Genomic DNA, 24,274 nt, shown 5'->3' with positions numbered 1-24,274 from the left:
AAAGAAGGAAACTAGGGTTTAAAAGTGAAATAATTATGAAATAGTGTCTGAATGGAACGTAATGAAGCAATTAAATGAGAACAGTAATGAGCTAGACATTAGATGAACCCAGTGAATGGAACCCAAATAACCATTCATTCAAGAACTAGTCTCACACAATTTTTCTCTCTTCCCTTTACTTTAGAGAAAAGAAGAATGCCAAGCACACAACACACACAACACACACACAAAGTTTATTATTAGGGAAATATTTTCATACCCCCTAAAACTTGGGATTACATCCTGAGAACAGAATATATTTTGTTCTCCATTTATTGACTACCTTAGAATGAACTTGAATATTCAGAATGATGCCCTTGGCAAGACCATGATTTCTCTTTCTATGATAGGATGTCTGCTATGTCTTTAGAAAGATTTTCAGCAAGAATTGTAAATAAACAAACAAAATCTACCTTATGTTGATTAGAAAATGCAGTCACCCAGAGTAATTAAATCTGCCAACATACCCTTGGAGATACAAATTTTGGAATTTAAGGGAATTGGTGCAATTTGGCCAAATGGTTTGTGTTCAGACAGATTAGGTTCAAATTCTGCCTCCATCTTGATGGGCTGTTTGAGCAGATAGATGATTTATTCTCTTGAGCCTCAGTTTACTCATTCTTACAAATGGAGATGATGATGATTACCTCACAGTATTATTTTGAGGGTAAGATAATGTATTTAAAGCCTAGCACTGTAATTGGCACATAATAAGGATTCAGTAATTGATACCTAAAAATGAACAAATTCCGATGCTGTTAGGCTGGTAGCATATTAATAAGCGCTAGACAGGTGTTTCTTAAAATTTAATGTGTGTTAGAATCACCTGGGGACATTTTAAAAATGCAGATTCTGACTCAGCAGGTCTGGGGCGAGTCCTGAGATTCTGCTTTTGTCCCACTCTTAGGTGATGAGACGCCGCTGGTCCACAGCCTGTACTTTGAGTAGCCATACAGTAGAAGGAATATCGTTAAAAATAAGGAAAAATGTTCAGGATTTGTCCTCTGACAGCATGTGATGAATCCTTGGAAGAATGGTGACCATGTGATCGAGCTTGAAAAGTTAAGAGAAGGAATTGTGTGTTGAGAAAGGATACACAGATTTTTGATTTGAGACGTGTTGAGTTGCAGGTGATGGTGGTGGACAGTCTAATGACTGTGCCCACCTGTGGGGTGTTGGAAGGTAGCATTGGGGCTCAGGAGAAGGTTAGGGCTGGGATGGAGAATTGATAGTTATCCATGCAGGATTGGTGGTTGAAGCCATGGGGGTAAATTCAATCTCTGAGGGAGAAATAGGAACACCTGGGACGCTTGGCTTTGAGGGAGGGATGGAGAAGGAAGAAATGTGAGACAAGAGAAAAGTCAGCCGGAAGGTTAGCGGAATTAGATGTGCCGGAGACCACGGTGTTCATGGATATACTTTTGAGACAGTGGTTGATTCGGATGTGTGTGTGCAGGTGTGAGAGCTTAAAGATTTATGGAGCCAATGAGTAGAAGTGGGGCAGCTTCTTCTAGAAGGTTAGAAGGGAGGTAAAAGATGCCGTTTTATTTAGGAATACCTAGGTATTTCCCTTGACTCCATATCTTAACATTCTCACCTCTACCAACCAAACCAGGTTTATTTCCTTTCTTGAACAGTTAAAAATACCTCCTAGCTTATTTCTCGGTATATACTTTTAACCACATTTCCGCTTTTAGTGCCAGGGACCCCACGGGAGTCCAGTGAAGGCTGTGGATCCCTTCTTAGAACAATGCTTTTGAACAAATGAATGAAAACACATAGGATACATCCTACCCAGTTCACAGATCCCCTGAATTCTATCCACGGACCACTTGAGGGTTCATGGAACCCAGTTAAGAACCGTCGCAAGAATAAGTTGGGGATGGTGTGGGGTGGGAAGCCCAGCGGCTCGGAAGAATAGTAGGAACAGGCAGAGGTTGAATTAATTACCTGCCGAGATCACAGTGCTAGTAGGTGGTGGGATTCAATCTCGTACCCTTAACCGTGGAACTGTGCTACCTGGGACAGGCCCGGGAGTTATTCATTTCTTGGAGATCTTTTCTTTCCTTCCTTAGTCTTAAAGGCTTTGACAAAGTATTAGCTATTAGCATGGAGAAAAAGAGAAAACAGTTTTTCCTTTACAGAAAGAAGAGCATTGCTTATATTCAAAGCACGTAGGAAGAGGGCATAGATAAAACTTCTTTATGAAAAGTCTTGTAGGGAGTTTTAAAACAGTAACCTACCTAAAGATAAGCCTTGACATTCAAAGTAAGCATAGTTTTTCACCGGTCCGCAGTGGTTTGGAGTTCAGGCTCTGAAGCCACACTGTCTGGTTGGCTGTGTGACCTTAGTCACAATTCTTTTAGGAAAGGAGATATTAATAGTGCTTATTATGGAGGTTATGTGGGTTAAATACGTTGGTACTTGTAAGATGCCTAAAGAGTTGCTGGCACATGGCAAGTTCTCAATAAATGTTAGCTTTCATTTTATCATTTTTAAAGTATTTTAAATGGCAAAACATGGAAAATTACTAGAGCGCATGTTAAATTAATTGTTCTCTTATCCTGGTTCACAGACAAAACATCACCATTGCACTTGGCATCCTTGTGCATCTTTGAGTTACAAGTTAATCATTTTAGAGTTATCTTTGTGCCCTTGCTTTGATGTCTTTTTCTGCTTTGTTATAATGTTCTTTTTTGTATCTTTAACGCCTTGATCAGGCAGTTCAAGGAGTCAAAAATGTAATTCAGATTCATTAGTTACAGGTTGTGTCAGCTATTAATTTGATATTTCACCTTTTTTTTTTTTTAACATAAGGACACTATGCAGGACGCTTGGGATGCAAAATAAATATATTGTGGACCGTACCTTCAAATTGCTCATAACTGCAGGGGAAACAGACATATGCATAAACATGTGTATAAACGACTATAGTATCAGGAATGCTGGGGTGGAGGGTGTTATATAGGGTGGTCAGAGTATAAACCTTAAGAAGAAGACATTTGAGTAAAGAGATGAAGATGAAGGGGTTGGGCATGAGGATATCTGGGGGGAGGGCATTTTATTTAGGCAGAAGCAATAGCTCATGCAAAGGCCCTGGGGCTGGTGCTGACTTGGCATGATTAGAAAACTGCAAGGAAGCCTGTGTGGCTGGAGCAGAGTGAGAAAGGGGGAAAGTGCGGGGGGTTTGGAGGTGGGGGCGACTGGGTCATGATTACTTCTGCCCAGGACTCTTGGAGAAGGTTCAAGAGGATGTGACATTGAGAGGCCCTTGAAGATGGAATAGAATCTCCCAGCTGGAGGAGGCAAGGAGGGGTGTGTGTGGCCAAGGGGAAATACTGGCAAAGGTAAGCCGACCGAGTGAATGATGCTGAGGGCTCTGCTGTGGCCGTGGCCTCGGGCCTCGCCGCTCACTCCAGGTGTAATCCACAGACGCATGACAACAGCCGTCACCCAGGAGCCTGCTGGAAAGGCAGAACTGTGGGCCTCTCTGCAGACCTTCTGGGGCAGAATGTGCATTTTAATAAGACAGGGGATTTGTAAGCACCTTCCAGTTTGAGAAGCACTGTCTGGGGTAACTCTTTGGTTTCAAACCCTGGGGTTCAGGGAACCCTGGAGGTGCCTCTGAGGCTGGGGGGAGGGGGCTGAGTTGGTGGGGGAATTTATCCCTCGCCTCAGCCTCATCCACAGCAGCTTGGTTTTGTTCTCATCGTTGTCAACTTTTTTTTTTTTTTTTTAATTGCGGGCAAGGAATACATACTGTACAGGTACAAGGGAAAAAAGGTTCTGCCACCAAGAAGATCGAAAACCACAGAGGTGAATGAGGGGGAGTGCTAGGAGATGGTTGAAAAGGTAGTTTGAGGGCAGATTTTCAAAGGCCGAGGAGGCTTTGTTTGCCAGAGAAAAACTTAACAGTTCTGACAAGGGCCACTTTAAAATTTACCATCAAAAGCAAGTGGTACTCAACCCTGGGACTGTACTATTCTCTCTCAGTGTGTTCTCTGCTCTTTGAATCTATTTCTTACTTTTCCACTCTCCTTAAACTTCCCTCTGGTGTTTTGTCCCTCTGTCTCCCCCACCCCCTAGCTGATTACCTTTAAGGCTTTAGAAGGCGTTGAACACGTAGAAGGTATCGCCTTCCACTCTCCCTGCTACCCAATCCACCAGCTTTTGGACACCGAATCCATCAGCCTGCAGATGCGCTGGAGCACCGTGCTGTCTAGTTTGCTGGCTGCTAGTCGCAGATGGCTATTTAAATCTCATTTAATTAAAATTAAATCTTATGATTCAGATTTCCCTAAAGTGCTCGATAGCCACCTGTGGGTGGTGGCCACCGAATTGGAGAAAAAGACTTTTTCTTTCCATTGTTGCCTCACTTGGTGTTGGACGGCGTTCCCGGCTCTGGGACCTCCCATCTCGGAAACAAAATAAACAGCCCTGACAGCGGAAACCCTCCTTTGGTGTCACATCTCTCATGTTAGCGTCCACTCTCCTTCTCTGCTCCTTGTTAGAGCAGAAGTTGAAAACCCTCGCCTGAAGCCGCTCTGTCCTGTGGTCTGTAGTGGCTGTCCGGCCCCCCTGCGTCCCACCTGCCATTTCCACCTTCACCGCTCCCGGGAAGCTGCCCCTGTCAGCCTCACGTTCGTGTTTTCAGATCCAGAGGCCACCTTCTTGGTTTTATTCTTGTTTTCCTTCACTCCTTAGGTGCCTTATCGAACTCTTCATCCTTCTTTCAGCCCCTAAATGTTAGAGCGCCCCAGGACTCTGTCCAGGGTTTTCTTCTGGAACTACAGAGTGTATTTCATCTGCATGACCTTATTTGTTTAGTCCCGTGGCTTTTCACGCTCATAGTTAAGAAATGGACATCTTTCCTTCTGACCTCCCTGCCGGGCTCCATATTTCAATTTCTTATTTGGTATTTCACTTGACTACCTAACGGGGCACCTCAGATGTGTCCCCACCAGGACTCCTGGTTCCCTCTCCCTGCCCTGCCCCACCTCCCGTCATGCCCTGAACTAATTTCTCCCTCATCTCAGTCAATGGACCACCATCTACCCAGGTGCTCAAGGCCCAAACTCAGGAACCAACCTCCTTCTCTTTTCCTCACCTCTCCCTCCTGATCCGCATTTCTGATTTCTGACTCTGCATACTTCTCTCTTTCCGTATGAATTCTCTTCCTCTAGAACATGGCAGGGGCCCTCAGGTCCCTCGGGTGGTCCCTTTGCCCTGTCTCAGTCCCAGTTCTCAACAGCAGTAGCAACGTAAATGATGTCCTGTCACTTCTTCAGAGAAAACCTTCCAGAGGCCTCCCTATATACGTATAACTGAATCACTTTGCTGTACACCTGAAACTTACAAACATTGTAAAAAGAAAAAAATAAGTAAAAAAATAAAAACAAACTTGAGGGACTTCCCTGGCGGTCCAGTGGTTAAGACTTCACCTTCCAGTGCAGGAGGTGAGGGTTCGATCCCTGGTCAGGGAACTAAGATCCCGCATGCCTCGTGGCCAAAAAACCCAAAACATAAAACAGAAGCAATATTGTAACAAATTCAATAAAGACTTTAAAAATGGTCCACATCAAAAAAAAATTTTTTTAAAAACCAAATAAACAAAAAGTACAAACTTGAAGAGGAAAAAAAAAAAAAAGCCCGAGCTCTTTCCAGTGGCTTAGACTTCTTACTGGCCTGGCCCCGACGACGCCCTGTGCCTTCTCCCTTCCAGCCACGCTGGTCTTCTGTTCCTTACACAAGCCAAGTTCAGAGCAGCCACAGAGCTTCTGCGTTTACTTTTCTCTTTGTCTGGAATGTTCTTCCCTCGGGCCCCTTGTCATTTTACTTTGCCAGCTGAAGGGTTGCCCTCTCCGAGAGCCTCCCTGACCACATCTAAAGAAGCCCCTCCACTCGCACACAGCTCTTATCCTCTCTGTGACACTTGACACTGTCGGAAAAGGAGGTGTTTACATGTTTATTACTTCTCTCCCCCAGCTGGGCTGTGAACCTGTTAATAACTTCAGCTCACCAGCAGCTGAGACCAGGTCATATTTGCTGCCACCTCCCTGCACCCGGAACGGTGCTTGCATGTAGCGGGTACCCAATAAATACTGTTGAATGACTTAGTGGAGCCGCTGAAGTGCTCCACGGGTGTGCTGTGAGCCCTTCCACGTTGAATTTTCATCAGCACGTAAGCTCTGTTTCTGCTAGGATTGAGCAGAGTGTTGAGAGCGGTTTGCTGAGCGGGTTGAGCAACGCCTGGGAGAGTAGGGGAGGACTCGCTGCAAGCTGGTGATAAGAGATGTGGGGTAACCACAAGCTGATGACAAACCAAGAGCCGATGGCCACAGCCGCCTGCGAGAACTTTGCCTTGTGAACATGGCAGAGAAGTTTCAGGGAGAGTCAACAGCTTCTGTCCTAGAACCTCACCAAGTCAATTGTGTGGAGGCCTTGAAAGCATTTCTGAACAATCCGAGACCTTATTTCATAGAAGAGTGCACTGCAATGTCATTTTTGCTTTATTCCCCGTAGTTGGGGCCTGTTAACAGCCTCAGGTATGCCTCTCAAAGTTCTAGCGTTCAGAAACGTGCCGTAAGTTAAATTTAAGATTCTTCAAGCATTGTGAGAATAGCGATGATACTAGTACCTTGAGTCTTCCGGGGTATCTTTCTGCCATGTTACGTTTCTGCTGGTTCTTAGTCATGGTGCCTTGTTCCCATGTTTGCTTGGTAATTTTGGCCATGAGCTGCTCATTTGCCTTGAACCATTACTCGAGGAGGATTTTCAAGTCTTGGAGTGAAAGTGTGTCCCTCTAGAGAGGATTGTCTCCTGGCCCAGGTGGCTTAGGGGCACTACAGACCCAGGCCATTTTAGACTAAGCTCACAGCTTGGGAGTTTTTGGACTTGCTGGTGATATACATTTGGGCTGCAGTCCCCTGGGGGTGGAATGGGTTTATTCTGGGATCACCTTTACGCTGAGGCTGTGACCCTTTTGGATCCTACCCTTACGGAGAAAGGGTTTCCTATTAGATCCCCACCTTGGGGATCCGACTTCTGTTCCTCTCAGCCCATGGGACCATCAAAGCCGTCAGAGCGAGTGGCTTCCATGGGAGCTCACAGCTCTCGCACTCTGCTTTCACTCAGATTTTGGCAAGGTAACTCCTGCTTCTTCAGCGCTTTGATGCCTTTAAGGAGATGTTTGAAAAAATATTTTGTTCAGGATGTTTAGCTATTTTCAGTGGCAGAGTTGATCTGAATAACCTAGTTCCACCCTATTAGCGGAAATGGAAATCAGCATCAAAGTTTCTAAACAGAGGGAGTGACAGGCAACAAGGGAGAAGTCAGAGCCCCGGGGTGCTCGGGTGTTTCTGTGGCCACCCCAGGGATGGGTCAGTGACGGGACTCAGTGCCACCAGAGGAGACTCTGCTAAAGCCATTGCTGTCCTCTGGGTAAGAGGCGACCAGAGTCTGAACTAGGGCAGTTCCGTGGTGGCAGAGAGAGGGTGTCCCCAGAGATGTTTGGGAAGTTGACTGAGCTGGATTTGGTAACTACCCGGGGGAAATGGATGGGAAGGAGTTGAGGGCGACCCCAGGTTTTCTAGTTTGGGTACCTAAATAGTTTTCTTCCGTTCACACTCTCCATTACATTAACGGTTATCTTTTGGGCTATTAGCCAAAAGGAGTTCTTATTATCTGCACTTAGGTTACTCATATGTGGAAATGATGTTATTTCCTATTTTGGTGTTTTCACAAATCTTCCAATTTATAGGTAAATCCAGCATTTGATGTACTTCATTTTGTAAAATGTCATTTTCATATCTAAAGTTCTACTACCAATAACCTGTAATTGGTTTAGGGTGGTTTTTTTTTTTTTTTTTTGAGGTGTTTTCTTTAAGGCCTTAGAGGAAGCATTATGAAAAAGACAGTTTTTGCTTGTACGGAGTTCCTAGTCCTAGTGGGAAGATAGGCATGTAATTATGTAAACAAGGTGCTAAATTGGTGAATTAACAGAACTGCCTTCAAGGTTTATTTGGTTGTAAATGACAGTCAGATCAGCTAAAAGAAAACACAGGGAGGGGTGATGGGGCAGCTCCTGGAACAGATGGGCGTTGAGAGTCCAACAGAGACCAGGATCCAAAGCTCCTCCTTCCTCGCTTTCTCGCTAATCTTTGCATCACTTTTCGTGAACCTTTTCTCTAATAATATTGTCTTTTCTCAGCTGCTTTGTACAAGTAGACCCCACACAGCAACAATGTTTATTTGCCCCCAGATCCAGGTCCATTCGGATGGCATTTAGTCACCCTACATCCTAATTTTAGATTCCATAAGAGGGAGAGAAGGGTAGAGACAAAAGAGAGAGCGGCCATCAGATCAGACAGCTGCGGCCATTGGGTCTCCTGCCGTGCAGGCTTGGCTGCTGGGTGGCACCTGGGTGGAGGGACAGTGATAGTTCTCAAGCCTTGGAATCCTTCTGGACGAGGGACCCCTCTCCCCAGGTTGTGTGCACAGATCTCCAGACAACAGAGGCTTCATAAACTGCCCAGGGAGAGTTAGTGCTATTTGAGTTGTATCTTGATGAATGAGTTGGCATTCAAAGAGGCTGGAGAAGACGGTCATAGGCAGAGTAAGCAGCATGTACAAAAGCATAAAGGAGGCTTCCCTGGTGGTACAGTGGTTGAGAATCCGCCTGCCAGTGCAGGGGACACGGGTTCAAGCCCTGGTCCGGGAAGATCCCACATGCCACAGAGCGACTAAGCCCGTGCGCCGCAACTACTGAGCCTGTGCTCTAGAGCCCGCGAGCCACAACTACTGAGCCTGCACTCTAGAGCCTGCGAGACCCAGCTACTGAAGCGCACGCACCTAGAGCCTGTGCTCCGCAACAAGAGAAGCCGCTGCAGTGAGAAGCCCGCGCACCGCAACAGAGAGTAGCCCCCGCTCGCTACAACTAGAGAAAGCCCGCGTGCAGCAATGAAGACTCAATGCAGCCAAAAATAAATAAATAAATTTATTAAAAAGAAAGAAAAAAAAGCATAAAGAGCCTGTGTCATTTTCAGGGACCTGCTGAACCTTTCCTCAGGTGCCATTATGCTTCCCATCTTCTATTTTTACAGTTCTGTTTTTTTCCATTCTCTTGCATGTATTCCTTTTTTTTGGCGGGGGGGGGCGTGCCTCTTGGCATGCAGGATCTTAGTTCCCTGACTGGGGATAGAACCCGTGCCCCCTGCAGTGGAAGCATGGAGTCTTAACTACTGGACAGCCAGGGAAGTCCCACGTATTCCTATTTAAATTGCTTCTGTTTACATTGATTCCTTTGGGCTTGGTCATTTAGGATTCAAATCCTATCTGCAAGTTGCTGGACCCCCTAACATTCAGAGCTTAGTGCTATTTGTAACTGTAATAAACATGCTCTGTTTTTGTTTCCACCTGCATGTTGAGGAAGGTATTCTGTATTAACCGACCCCAGAATGAGGGACCTGGATGGCACTGCAATCACATAACCTGCACAGAGGCACCTGGGTGGAAGGGGCAGTACTGCCAACCACCCGCGGCAGAGGGCCACAGCTCCCTTTTTGTAATTTGCCTGCACAGAGGAAGTTCATCTTCTGATGTGCACAGAGGTGCCCTGTGTGCTAGCAGCTGCCCTGCTTTTCTCAGGTCATGCATCCCAGACTTCTCATCTGGAATTCCTAAGTGTTGGTATCCTGGAGGAAGCTTTCACGCGGTGGTCAGGCTGGATGGAAGAAAAGAAAGTGGGGTTTCCTTTACAGATTTGAATCTACTTTAGAAAATGCGTAATCATGCAGGCTTTTTTGCTATGTGCGTGTTTACATTACACAAATTAGTTTACACAAGTTTGGTCAGTGGGGAGTGCTGACATACGAGGCAGAAATTGGTCCCTACACAGTTTTCCTTGGGCACAGCACTGTTTAATGCCTCCAGATAACAGCAACTGGATGCAAAAATACCCGATGTGGCCAGAGGAGCAGACCAGGTAGGACAGCGGGACACCTGTCCCCCTTGTCCTTGCTCTTTGCTTGACTCAGGTGGCCAGGTCCAATGTCTTGGAAGAACTAATTTCATGGTTCTGTCCAGTCTATGTGCGTTTGGTTCTAGTCTGTATAAACTCAATCGTTCCTTATATTATTTGTGTTGAATGATCTTCACAATTGTATTTTTAAAGGTAAAATTTCTTCTGTTTTTCTCAGGAATTAAACAGTTTTGAAGACGGACATGTATATTTTTAACATTTTTTTTTTCTTTTTTTCTTCTTTTTTTTGCGTTACGCGGGCCTCTCACTGTTGTGGCCTCTCCCATTGCAGAGCACAGGCTCCGGACGTGCAGGCTCAGCGGCCATGGCTCACGGGCCCAGCCACTCCGTGGCATGTGGGATCCTCCCGGACCGGGGCACCAAACCGTGTCCCCTGCATCGGCAGGCAGACTCTCAACCACTGTGCCACCAGGGAAGCCCAACGTTTTTTTTTTTTTAAGCCTTCCACAGGTTTTGAGTGTTCTCCCTAAAATCTATTTTAGTGTTAGGCAGAACCTAAAGTTTTTCAAGAACACCTATCGCATTATAAATAGAAACATTTGTATTTACAGTTTATTTTGCATACCCGTACACCCAGGTTGGAATCCCGCTACACACAAACATACACACAATCGCTGTCATTGTTTTTGTTTGTTTGTTTGTTTGTTTTGTTTTTCTAAATAAATTTATTTTTGGCTGCGTTTGGTCTTTGTTGCTGCACGCAGGCTTTCTCTAGTTGCGCTGAGCGGGGCCTACTCTTCGTTGTGGTGCACGGGCTTCTCATAGCAGGCTTTCTCTTGTTGCAGAGGCTCTAGGTGTGCTGGCTTCAGTAGTTGTGGCTCACGGCTCAGTAGTTGTGGCGCACGGGCTTAGCTGCTCCGCAGCATGTGGGACCTTCCCGGACCAGGGCTCGAACCTGTGTCTCCTGCATTGGCAGGCAGATTCTTAACCACTGCACCACCAGGGAAGCCCAGTTGTCATTGTTTTGTTTCCAGGGATAACCAGGTATGAATGGTGCTGGAAGCCTTGCTGACTGAGTCATCCATAGTCTTAAAAAATTTGAAGACACTCATCTAAATAAGCAGAAACTTAATTTCTTTACTCTTGAATTTCCTGAGTCATCCTCCTCCAGCCCGACCACGTTGCCCTCTCCGTCTTTCACACACCCAAGGCCTGCGGTGTTCATGCATCTTTCACACGTCTTCCCTGACTCCTGAAGTTTCCATGTTCCAAAATGACCCGTTTCACTGTGCTGCTAATTAGCTTTACCTTTTTGAAACCGTGCTCTAGCTTTCTTCTGTGCCCAGAAGCCTGAGAAGAAACTTTCTCTTCAACTAACCGCTCCCTCATAGGACCAAGACCCCGGCTCTTACTCCATTAGGAATTGGAATACGTTTCCGCATTGAAACAAACAGCCACCTTCCAAATGAACACTTGGAATACAACCCATTCATAAACTAGGCTCTGCCTGCACTCAGGTGAAAAGTTCAAATGCTTTGGCATAGCAAGAACTGTTCAGAAACAACTGTGATAAACCCAGAAGACACTTCTTTTTTTTTGGCACATTGAGCCAAAGTAGGAGGACAGGAGCAAATTTAAGAGGCATTTTAAATGAAAAATATAGGTTAGGAGAAGCTAGTGTGTCCCTTTGACTTACTTTTCTTTTGCAGTTTCAGCATCAGATATTCACAGATTTAAAACATGTCAATGAAAATTTGGTCCAGTAAATAGGCCACAGTGAATATTTTTGTTTTGTGTTATATGGAACTTCTTTTTTCTTACGTCTGTTTAGGTGAACTAGAGCTTTTCATGGTTTTCAGTGGCATTTAAGAGGAGAGACGTGTGTGTGTGTGGGGGGGGTATATTTTCTATATGAAAAACTTGAAAAATATTGACAAATATAGTGAAGAATTACCGTGATCATTTTATCCAGAAGCAATCAATGTCAATGTTTTGGTGGGTATCTTTCCAATATCTTTTTAAAAAATCTCTTTGAGATTATACTGTCTCTATATTTCCTCATATCATTAAGTATTCTTCACAGTGACAATTTTTAATGACTGCCTAGAAGTCTAATGAAGTTTCAATAGCCTGTATATTGGTTCCAGTTCTTTGCTACCATAAATAATGGTGCCATCAACATCTCTTTGTATAAAACTTTTTCTTATATTGGATGATTTCCTTAGAACAGATTCCCCTTTGGGGGAGTTACTTGTTCAGAGGGTATGAATATGTTAAGGCTCTCAGTACATGTTGCCAGGTTGTTTCACGGAGGGGCTGCACCAGTTTGTAGTCCCAGCAATGTGGGTGAGAGCCCTTTACCACATCTCCTACTCTTTTTTTTTTTTTTTTTTTTTTTTTTTTTTTTTTTTGCGGTACGCGGGCCTCTCACTGTTGCGGCCTCTCCCACTGCAGAGCACAGGCTCCGGACGCGCAGGCCCAGTGGCCATGGCTCACGGGCCCAGCCACTCCGCGGCACGTGGGATCTTCCCGGACCGGGGCACGAACCCGCGTCCTCTGCCTCGGCAGGCGGACTCTCAACCACTGCGCCACCGGGGAAGCCCATATCTGCTAGTCTTGATTGAGTATTTCTAAGTTGAACAGGAAAGATTGGAATAAAAAGATACATTTTTCTTCACATATATATTTTTAAGAGGATGCTAACTTTTTCAAGCTCTGTTTAGAGAAGCTTTAGGCAGAATAATAAAAGGGGTGCCCACATGGGCAGTATGGGGGCGTCAAGTCTGGGGGATGGAGGACTGGCTGCCAGGTAGGCTGGCGGACAGAGGAGTCTGCCCTCTAAGGAGAGCCGCTTTCAGCTGACCCACTTCTCACAATTTCGTTCTTCCTTCTGCTTTAGAATCCTCAGTGTCTCTGAAAATAAAGCTTGATAATTTTCTAACTTCCTTTCTTCCTTCCTTCCTTCCTTCTTTCCTTTCCTTTCCCTTCCTGCCTTCCTTCCTTCCTTTTTCTTCCCTTCCTTCCTTCCTTCCCTCTCCCTCCCTCCCTCCCTTCCTTCCTTCCTCCCTCTTCCTTCCTCTTCCTTCCTTCCTCCCTCTTCCTTCCTCTTCCTTCCTTCCTTCCTCCCTCTTCCTTCCTCTTCCTTCCTTCCTTCCTCCCTCTTCCTTCCTCCCTCTTCCTTCCTCCCTTTCCTTTCCTTTCCTCCTTTCCTCCCTCCTCTCTCATTCTTCCTTTCCTTTCCTTCTTTCCTTCCTCCCTCCCTCCCTTCCTCTTTGCTCTGACATAGAGTGGGACGGTGGTGTGGGTCACTGGAAGTTGGTGATTTGTCAGGCAGAGTCCTTGGATCTCAGAAGCAGTGTGGTATCCACTGTTTGTGGTTGACTCACTTTAACTGGTCCTACCCTACGTAACTTATGGTACACCGAACCCGATGGCGTTTATCGGCAGGCAAAATTCTCCAGCTAGAAGTATCCTAGTCAGGAATTTGTCATTAGTTATTTAGTCTTGCTACTTCACATCAGACTTGACTTATGAATGATTCAGATGAACCTGTTCAGAAGATGTCATGGGCGTCCACCGGAGTCCACAGTCAGAGTGTATGTGTTTGCTTTTTATCACCCGTGTGTAGTCCTGTTGTTGGCTTGGAGCTTGATTGTGTGTGCTGTGCGCTCCGCTCGGCCTTATCTGATGTAAACATGTCAGTCACCTGTGCTGACTTTACAGCCATCCTGCAGCCTGGCAAGGCTGGGGAGGGGAGGTTGAAGCTTTAGCCGATTTTAACTGTGAGTGCCCGGCTCCTTACTGTTTAGATAACTGGTATACAGAAAGGAGAAAGCAAGGTAATTTTTCCTTGCGGCAGAAATGAATGAGTATACCGTGTATTTTCATAATATAATAAAATTACCTATTTTAATTCTTTTACACAATATAAAAAGTAACATTTCTCTTTTGCGGAAGAAAAAGAACTGAGAACATTGAAGAAAGTTGAAGGAACAAAGGTAGAACTCTTAGAAAGAAAGGAATTCTTATAAACCAGAGCCGTCCAGATTAGCTGTTATTTCCGCTTCCTGTGAATGTGTTTTGTTGTGACAATAGTAGATACAGTCACCAATTTTCGGGAGGCCTAATTACTGACTATGTCAGATGGATGCAGGCTTTAAAATTAGCCCCTGGGGAATACATTTGTTTAAAAATTGAACCTTAATTGATTTTTTTTTAAGCTTGAATTAGAAAATTAAGGGCCTTTTATAAAAGATGGTAATATATATTTAACTTGAGTGATTGATTACCTAAGAGAGAAATATTCCTATCCTGTAATTATTTTAAAATATTAAATGCTTGACACAAAAAGCAGAAAATATTCTATCTTATTAAAGAAATCTCTTTATTCACGTGTTATGAGTCACAGACCATTCTGAATAGGCTTTGGGAAGTGTGTTGAATGAGAACATAGTGTGACTTCAGTTAAATAAACAATATCAATTTTTCATTAATTTCAAAATAAGGACTTTTAGAATTATGAATATAAATCTTTCATATTCTTTTTGTTTTAAAAAATTACCTTGTTTCCTCATGTGAAAAATTTTTGCAAGAGTTCGAAAAAGCTTCAGTGCACAGTAACATTTTGAAAGGAATTGTTGTTTTCCACTTAACCAGAGTGGCCAAATACTATTTCAGAACAAATTCATCCCCATTTCTGCAAATCTGAAACAAAAGACCATTTAAGAATTCATTTCAACTTGGTATTTATGAGAAGAAAAGACTGTTCTGATGATATGCAGAATAGTGCTAAATAATGAGTTATAAGCTAGAAATATTTACCTAAAACTATTGGATACACCAACTGAGGAGAGACCTTCTATCCTGTGTTTCGTTAAAAAACAAAAACCAAAACACAGATCTTTCATAGTAGTACATGAATTGGAAATAATATGAATGTCCATTAGTGTGATATTTGGGCTAAGTGAAATAAGATGTATCTGTATATTGAAATACATTGAAACTATTAAACATGTTTATGGAGGTGAATGTTCTACTATGGAGAGGTGACTTTGAATATTGAGTGAGAAAGTAGCCAGTGCATTTAAAAAATATTACATGCTTTTCTGAGGAGGGAAGGGAGTGTAGATAATTTTTCACTTTCTACTTATATCTTTTTCTGTGTGTGATTACTTCTGTCTTTTTATAGTTTGATTTATTTTCCCCACTACTACTCATTGCAGTACTTTTACAGTTAGAAAAACAAGACACGTACTAAGGTGTGATGGGTGGAAAGAAATCTTTTACATATTGAATTTGATGAGGCAGAAATAACTTGTAAATTTCTGTTTGTGAACTAGATATACTTGCTTGGTACAAGGGATTCTTTTCTTTGGGGAGCCATCCCAGGAAATCCTTTGACTTAAGGCGTTATTTATTGTATTGGGAGAAATGATTAAGTAAATAATGATTCTAAAGGTTGTTACTTTTTTGCAAGCTTGGGAAAAACAAAGATAAATTGGTGTGATTACCACAGATTTACCAGGTGTCCAAGTTTTTATTGTGCATCACATCAGGGGAAAAAATCTGAGCACATGCTCTCAACATTTGCATTTTAATTTATACGTGTCATGTGTGTACTACTGCATTATTTTATGTTTTATAATCTACAGGAATTTTAAAAGGATGCACTAAAGATAAAATAAATATTAAAGCTAAGAACTTGCTCTTGTTAAAAATTATCATTGATATGTTGTGGGGTGTTTTTTTTACCTTAATGAAGGTACTGTGGATGAATTTATACCATTGTCTTTAAAAATCTCGGTAAACACTTAGCGGGGAAGCAATTTGAAAGTCTAGTCCTACATTCAGTTTATTTTGCTATTTGGTTTTAAAACTTAGAATAGCTGAAAAAAAGGTTACCTCACAAAGGTTTATTGATCCAAATGGACGAAGAGCATTATTGGCTAAATTTATTAACTAAAATTAATTCTCATTTTTAAACAATCTACCAGTTATGCAACAGTTTTGGTTAAAATCTGTCTGGTAAATTTCTATTTTCATTATGTTCTCACAAAAGGTATTAGAGTTTATATTAATAAGGATGAGGGAGTTCAAAATAAAAAAACCTTTTTATATTTATTGAAAATGTTAAAATAGGGCTTCCCTGGTGGCACAGTGGTTGAGAGTCTGCCTGCCGATGCAGGGGACACGGGTTCGTGCCCCGGTCCAGGAAGATCCCACATGCCGCGGAGTGGCTGGGCCCGTGAGCCATGGCCGCTGAGCCTGGGTGTCCGGAGCCTGTGCTCCGCAACGGGAGAGGCCACAACAGTGAGAGGCCCGAGTACCGCAAAAAAAAAAAAAAAAAAAAAAAGTTAAAATAGATTAGAAAAGTATTTCTAAGTTCTCTATAGATACAAAAGCACATCTCTTTTCAAAATGCTTTCTCCATAGTATGTTTCTTTCCAAAAGGCAGCTATTTTCTTGCACTTGTTAAAACCTCATCTTTACCTTGAAGGGATTAAGTAAGCTCACTGGAAAAAAAAAATCTGCCAGTCCAGTTGTGATCATAGAATACGTCAGTAAATTTAGAACAAATTCTTCTATGTATTTTGCCATAAAGTAACTATATCACTTCTGTATAGTACAAAATATTTTTGTGGTCACTCTTCACCTCATTGCTTAAAGGTTTTTTTTTTTTTTTTTTTTTTTTTATAAAACCACAAAGATGACGTCCTACCGTAAATAAACCAGACGCTTGACATAGGGCCATCTAACGCGAGTGAACCCAAATGAGGGTGCTGATGTTGATCTAAGATGCATTTCTTTCCTTTTAAGGTAAAAAGAACGATGAACGGATGTTCTGGTCATTTTTTCTTGCACCAGTAGATCGACTGTCTTGCTTACTCCTCTCCCCATACACACCCCTAAGGAGATTCTTCTAGTACAGTATGTAAATGAAGGAGTGACTCCAGCTTTACATCTCTTTCATCAGATTCTTTTCATTTCTTAGATTCCATCTCAAAAATCATAAAATGTTAGAACCGGATAGTGCTTGCGACTTTTTTTTTTCCCTAATGGCTTCATTTTGCAGATGAGAAAGCAGACACAGAAATAAAGAGACAACACTCAGTGATAGAGCCGACGTTTCCCGACTTCGCACCAGGCTAGTTTTTGTTAAATTCATCTCTGGAGAGTGTGTAGATGACCAACAGCTGCCCAGATGTGGACTAGTGAAGATTTGTTGATAACTAGCTTCCTAAAGACTAATTTCCTTCCCACATCTCTCTGCTGTGTTCTTTTGCTTCCCAAGCATATGGCCTTGAAATCATCTTCATCTTTCTCTTTCTCCTTCCTTTTATCTTAGACACATATGCTTCGTCTAGATATTACTGAGTCTTCTTTCCTGAGAAGTAGCCTTCTAAGTGAATCAAGATGCAGTGTATCATCACTCTGACTCTTTTTCTTGATGAAGATGAAATCCTTATAGGTGTCAGCTCTCCAAAAACCTTTGAGGCTTTTAACAATGAAAATATAGGTAAAATAAAACAGAAAGCAAGCGGGGTGAAAATATCAAGTTGGAAAGAAGGAGAGGGCCATATATATTTACTATAAACTTTTGCAGTCTTGGTTAAGGACATTTGAACTTGAGACTTAGGTTTGAATTTCATAGCAGCCCTGAGAAAGCTGTTATATAACTATTCTTGTCTAATGGGAAGACAAATACTAGTTTATTTCCATTCCCTGGTTCTGAGGGGAATTTGCTATGAAGGGAGTTAAATGACAAAATGAATGACCCCGATTGAGTAAAAGAGGATTAAAATTATTGGATATGCATAACTATTTATTACTGACTTCAGTGGAAGCCAAGGGCAGAATGTGACACGGGGACTTAGTAATGTAGGCCAAGTGTATGGCCTTCCCCTCGTCTGGCTTTATACAGAGATAAAGCTTGAATAAATGATTGCTTTAAGGAATCAGCTTTCCAGTCTGGCTTGGTGACAATATGAAGTCATTCTTGAGTGGCTAAGTGTTTTCTACATCGCTGACTGAGAGAAGTTTCATATACTGTAGGTATGTTGGTAGGTAGGTAGTGAAGACCATGTAAGATGAGAACCTGACTCGTGGACCCGTCATAATGAAGGGCCATCTCTGTCTAAGTCAAGGTCACAGGCAGGACCTGGCTCTTTCTCAGAAGCATTCAGTAGCAGTACTAAGCTGAAGCCCCCAAATCCTGAGCTCTAGAGCAGGGAAGACAGCGTTTAGGGTAGAGCTAGCACGGACCTACCTGACAGGAGAAGAATCCAAACACAGCTTCCGTAATATGCCTATTTAGGAGCATATCCTAGCCTACGCTCTTCCTCAAATGATCTGGTGTAGGTTTTAGACTATTTTCTGTTGCCTAAGAAACTGACGGTTTTCTGATACATGGTCCAGATGGACAATGCCAATAATTCGTTTTCAGTAATTATTAGAAATGTGATGAAGAAAAGCTTATTTCTGAGACGTTAGCCGTGTGCTGCCTCGAAGTGTGTTCTTGAAAGTCACTTACGAAAGCCCTGTGGGTCCAGCCTTTGCCGAGAGCTGCGTTTCCTTTCTATCAGGGGCTCACAACTGAAAATGCAGGAAATGACATCCAGCTGTCACAGTCATGGATAAACCACCTCATCCTTTGTGGCATCAGGTGGGGCACACATAAATAAAGAACAATTCTAAGTGTTAGAGAACTTGTATTTTGTACAAATGACGGTGTAAGGACTTATATTTGATGATGAAAAGTAAGGAGTAAAAAATTTTAAAAACTCAGTAACCAAAAAGTTCTCTAAGTCCTTCTGGAGGAAATAAAAGCCCAGCCCCCTCTTTCTCATGCGACGACGCATATACACAGAAATCTACTGGGATAGAAGTCAGTCATCCCGAGAAGGCGGAGAAGGTGTGAGAGAATGAGGAGAAACCTGGGGCTCCGTCATATACAGATGTGAAGAAAAAAGTGATGGATCTCGAAAAGCACTCCCGGTTTTTGACCTCCAAGGTCCTGTGAGACAGAGCAGGAGGGAAGATGACAAGGACTCAGGAGGGCACAAGCCTGATGTCGTCGGGCTGAGGGCGGGTTGCCAGGGAAAGACCTCGGGGTTCAGCTGAATCCCAGCCGCCATCCTGAACGCTGCTAGTGAGCACGGAGTGTCGTGGGCAGTGTGGACGGCGGCTGTCGTTTGGCAACAGACACTAAGCATCAGCGTCGTCTGAGCCTCCAGTCTTCTTCAGGCCTCCCCAGAACTCTTCGGTTTTCATATTTGTCAAGTGTGAGTACCATCCCCTCCTCTGCCTCTCCCAGTTTGTTCTGTGGGGACACATAAGATGACGTGAGCTCGGCGATTAAGGACACTTCCAATCCTTTAGCGGGAGCAAGCGCTGACCAAGGGGCAGGGGTGGTAGAAGTGTTTGCTTGAGCACCCCACAGCCAATTTATACCCACTGCTCTTGTGTTTTACATTGACTCCCGCTGTTAATTTTTCTTCTCGTTCGGAGGAAATACATATATATTGATTTTACAATCCAGGCAGCGTTGCATAATAAACAAAGGGTTGGCCTTATTTAAAATCTTCTAGTTCGTGGACCACACGTTACGATGGTAAATAATCTCAGGAAATCTTCGAAGTTGAATGATTTCCAAGGAGGGGGTACCCTAATCATTTAAGTGGGACCTGATCCTGTATTGGAGACTTATGAAAGACAGTCACACGGTGCCCAAGAGTTCAGATTTAGGAGCCAGACTGACTGGGTTCCAATCCTGACCCCATCACTTGTTAGCTTTGTGATCTTGGGCAAGTTGATTAACCTCTCTGTGCCTCAGTTTCCTCATTTGTACAATGGCGGGGGATAGTACTAGCACCTAGCTCATAGGGTCCTTCTCCCCTGCCCCCCAAATAGGGTAGTTTTGAGAATTAAATGTGTTCATATACACAAAACTCCTAGGACAGTGCCTAGCACTACCTGCTTTTTATATTATTGTTATGATTCTACTGCTGCCACTGATGTAATGCTAATAAGGTTAAGATTAATACACATTTAAAGAAATAATTAGAATACAGTATTTTCCAGGGATAAGCAATTACTACAAGACTCTTTTTTTTTTCCACACTCCTCAGGGCTCAGTTGTCCAAAAAGAGTAGTAAGCAAATTTGGGCCTTGTTCAGGGCTGTCCTTAGAGTGATCCATCCTTTTTTGACATGAAAGCTTTTGCCAAAGAAAAGCTTGAGCTGTCAGTGAAGACCCTACCGGGCGTTGTACCAACACCCTCCGTTTGCCGTGGTCACGCTCCGTTAGTTGCTTTCCTCGGGTTCCACTTTCCCAAGGTAGATACACCAAAGCCATATATTCCTTTCATGGTATTCATGGAGGAATACCTGTGTCTGTTTCATCTGAGGGATCAGTGACATTGCAGACCAGTCGGCTTGTTAACATTTCTAGGTATGTGAAAGGGGAAGAAGGGCTCTGGGTGGAGCGGCCTGGAGAAAGGGCGGGGGGTGGGGAGTGGGGGGGGGGTTGGAAGGAAGGAAGGACCTGGAGCTCAGGGGGCCCCGCCCCAGCAGCCCCGTGAAGGGTTCCCGCAAGCCCCGCTTTGTGAACTCACCTAGAAGGAAAACCTTGCCCAGAAAGGAGAAAAGGGTAGGTCGGTGTCTTTCCAGTTGTAGACAGACATGTAGCCGAATCCTGACGTGATTCCTTTCTCACATCTAAGTCTTGATGTAATTGGTTATTTGGAGATGTGCGGATAAATTATCATAAGCCCAGATCTTTGGGCTCTGGGTTCCAGGCATGCACATACGTAAAGAACTGAACGGAAATAGGAGTGCCTCGGCTTTTGTGAGTAAAACACTTCATGCTTTTAGAAACCGTGCAGTTTTCCTATCATATGCCAGCACTACAACTGAAGAAATATAAAAGTAAATCCTATAAGGTGGTTTTTAACCTTGTGCTTGATATCTGAGACTGTGTACAGGTTTATTAGGTGCAGTCCTTTGTTTTAAGTCTGTGCAGAATCCTGTTTTCTATTGACACCCTATTTTAACTCTTGCGTGTTACGTGATCATTTTCAAATTTTTCTATTCATATTGCTTCCTTAACGTAGTCAGAAAATGTGTCGTAGTGTTTTCATTTTGGTGGGCCCTTTTACTCCTCTCTAATAAGATGTGAGCTGTATTCCTTTTCAAAGTTAAAATATTAAAGTGGTGCTAACCCACTCGTTACCACACTGGCCTTTGTCCGTAGATTAAAACGGAAAGAAGAGCTTGCTTGCTTGCTTGCTTCAATTACTGATTGTCTCTTTAAGGTAGAATCACTGCCAGGAAGAAAGTAGTCTTCGACACCTATTAATATCACTTTTCAAGTCTCTGAAAGGAGCCCAGGGGTTCCGTGTCCTCTCCCTCCATTCCTTTGTGGTGTTTGATGAAGATGTAATACACAGAGCTGATTGGAGATTAGATTTCCTTCGGTAGATAAGAACAACTGTCTAGGAGGTCAAGTTGTCCAAGGATGAAGTCAGCTGCCTGGGAATAATGAGTTTCCTGTTCCTGAAATTCTCCAACACTGCTGGGTCAGCACATTTCACAGTTTTTTCCACGGTGGTAGACAAGACTCGTAAACATTCACACCCGGAGCAACTCCCATGGGCACATTGGGTTTGGGTGGCCTTCCTGACCCCCAGCCTTAAGCCCACCCCTAACCCCTCGGTCAGGAATGGATATCAAAGCGAGAGGCAAAGAGATACAGTGGTCTTGAATCTACTCACATTCCTATGTAAAAAGTGAATTATTACAAAACTGTAATTATTACTGGTGTCAAATGACCAAGAACACAGTTGCTAACTGAGCAGTGCCCAGTTTCCAGCATTGGAATTGACAGCGGCTGCCCCCAAGGCCTGTCCTTATCCAGGGGTGGCAGCACCACGTAGGTGATGGGATTAGGTAGCTTTTAACTTTCTTCTTTTATTATTAAAGTATAGTTGCTTTACAATATTATATTAGTTTCAAGTGTACAACATAGTGATTCAGTATTTTTATAGATTATACTCCATTTAAAGTTATTATAAACTATTAACTCTACTCCCTGGGCTCTACAATATATACATGTATCTCATTTTATATATCGTTGTTTGTACAGGGTCAAGTTTTAACTTTCTTGACCCTGGGGCCTTGATTCTGTATCATGACCAAAAATTCACAAGGAAAAATTTTATTTTAATGACTCACTTTTCTTGTGAAATGTATTGCAGTTGACATTATGATTCAGAGAAGTAGGGACTTATGTCCTAGCCCATTCTGCCTATGTCCCTATGTAGCAGTAAGTACTTGACCCAATACTAAATATAAAAATCACTGGGTAAATAAAAGAAAATCAACTGAAGAATATGCACAGGTACTCTGTTAAACTCCTCTTAAAAATTATAGGCATAAAATCTCTTATGCTGTCATTATACATTATAATTTTCATTCCATGTCTTTAAACACTCTCAAATGAAAGCAGAACCATTTTAAGAATCAAAATCCTATTGAAAATGTAAACCTGAGAATTCCAGAAAAAAAGTACACATGGCCTATCTGCCATAGTTGACATTAAACGACAAGATTGTCACCAGTAACGAGGAGTTTTTTCCTTTGCATCTGTTGCACGAGCATGAAAGTAATCCTTCTTAACCCGCTGTTTTTCGAGGCTGGACACTTGCCGAAACAGCCGACAGTATGAGCAGTCAAGCAGCTGTACATGTTGGGCTAAAGAGAAACAGCTGCGAGCAAGATGGGCATAAGAAATGCTCTAAGGACCCACCAGAGCACAACTTGAAATGATTTGGCCGAGCAGTGAAATGCTAGGAAACAGCAGTAATAGACCGGGCTCTTTCCCAGAAGTTTTCAAAGAACTCGAGGGTATTTTTACAAGTCCCTCTGCCATCCACCAGAGACATCGTAACAGTTTTCAGCAGGTGACTCTGCTTCCAAGGATGATGCCCCAGGTGACTCTGGTGTCCTGTAGACCAGGAATCCCTTTGATAACAGGGAGCTTGAGCTGATAGTGTATATTGGGAGGGAGCTTCCAGTTTTCTGATAGACATAAATGATGTTTCACTAATATAGTTTCCTTTTGAGGTAGGAAATATCTTTAAGGGCATAAGTAGAGCTGGTATGTGTGTGTATATATATATATATTATTATAAACATGTACACAAAAGGGTATAATGACACGAACAAGTGCAGTTCAAAGAATAATGGTAAACACATTGGCTGTAAGCTGGGGTTTGGGTGGGGGGCACAGAGAGAGAGGCTTAAAAGTTTTTCTACAGCTTCCTCTGGCAAAAGAAGTGGAGGGACTGGCTGTGAGAGAAGAAACAAGGGACAGGACAAAGGATACTTAGTGTTGACTGTTAATATCACAGACGTTGATGCTGGTTTTTAATAAAAGGGGACCCAGTCTGTAATATCTTTGAGATTGCCTGAATTTATGTTTTGATATTAAGCATTTTCAGATAGGAAAATAACAAACCAATGGGGAAGAGAAGGCTGAAGGTGATCTGCCCCAGCTCTGAAGCTGTAGGAGTGGGCAAGCCAGGCTACTACATCGTGTACAGAAAGAAAACGGTAAGGCAGTGCATTTAGAACCACTACAAAAAAAGAGCCTACATTATATGTAGCCAGTCATCGGGCTCCAAAGTTGTATTTCAGGATCATTCAGACTGTTTCTAACAGGTATTTGGCTCATGTGCTGCCTGTTATAGCCGATGACGTCCAGGAAATGCTGGGCGGTTCCAGGACAGTTATAAATATTTCAAGATCTTACGCTTTGAATCATGTGCACGCTTGTGTGCGCGCCGTGTGTGTGTGTGTGTGTGTGTGTGTTGCTATTTGGTAGAAGGGCTACAAGAGCGCTGGAAAGAGTTAAGAGGAACAACTAAAAGACCTACCAAACCAGGAGAAGAAATTAAAATCAAAAAGGACTCTTCAGTCTGGAAAGATGAAACTGTGATTACAAACCAAAGCAAAAACATAGGCTCATCTGACTTCTTTCCCAGCCCCTGCAGACCTGAACAAAAGTTAGTTGTTGATGCTTGAGGAAGAAGGTTTATAATAAAAGAAAATAGCTTTTGTTTTAACGTTTACAAAGCAGCTGTACCTTTGTCACGGGCTTGACCTTTACACAGCCCTGAGAGGTCAGAGGGCATGGGTCATCATTCACGTTTGACGGATGAGAAAACAGCCCAGGGAGCCAGTTGGCTGAGCAGACACT

The 24,274-nt window shown here is 43.1% G+C and overlaps 1 protein-coding gene across 24 annotated transcripts in view; it reads left to right on the top strand.

Annotated features, from left to right (window-relative positions):
* PIP4K2A (phosphatidylinositol-5-phosphate 4-kinase type 2 alpha) overlaps positions 1-24,274 on the top strand; it is a 485,936-nt gene that overhangs the window by 313,757 nt on the left and 147,905 nt on the right. The gene's annotated exons all lie outside the window — the stretch shown is intronic.

The sequence above is a fragment of the Stenella coeruleoalba genome (genome assembly GCF_951394435.1).
Source record: "Stenella coeruleoalba genome assembly, chromosome: 2".
Taxonomy (NCBI): Eukaryota; Metazoa; Chordata; class Mammalia; order Artiodactyla; family Delphinidae; genus Stenella; species Stenella coeruleoalba.
The sequence above is the reverse complement of the archived record's forward strand: the minus strand, read 5'-3'. Positions and strand labels throughout refer to the sequence as shown.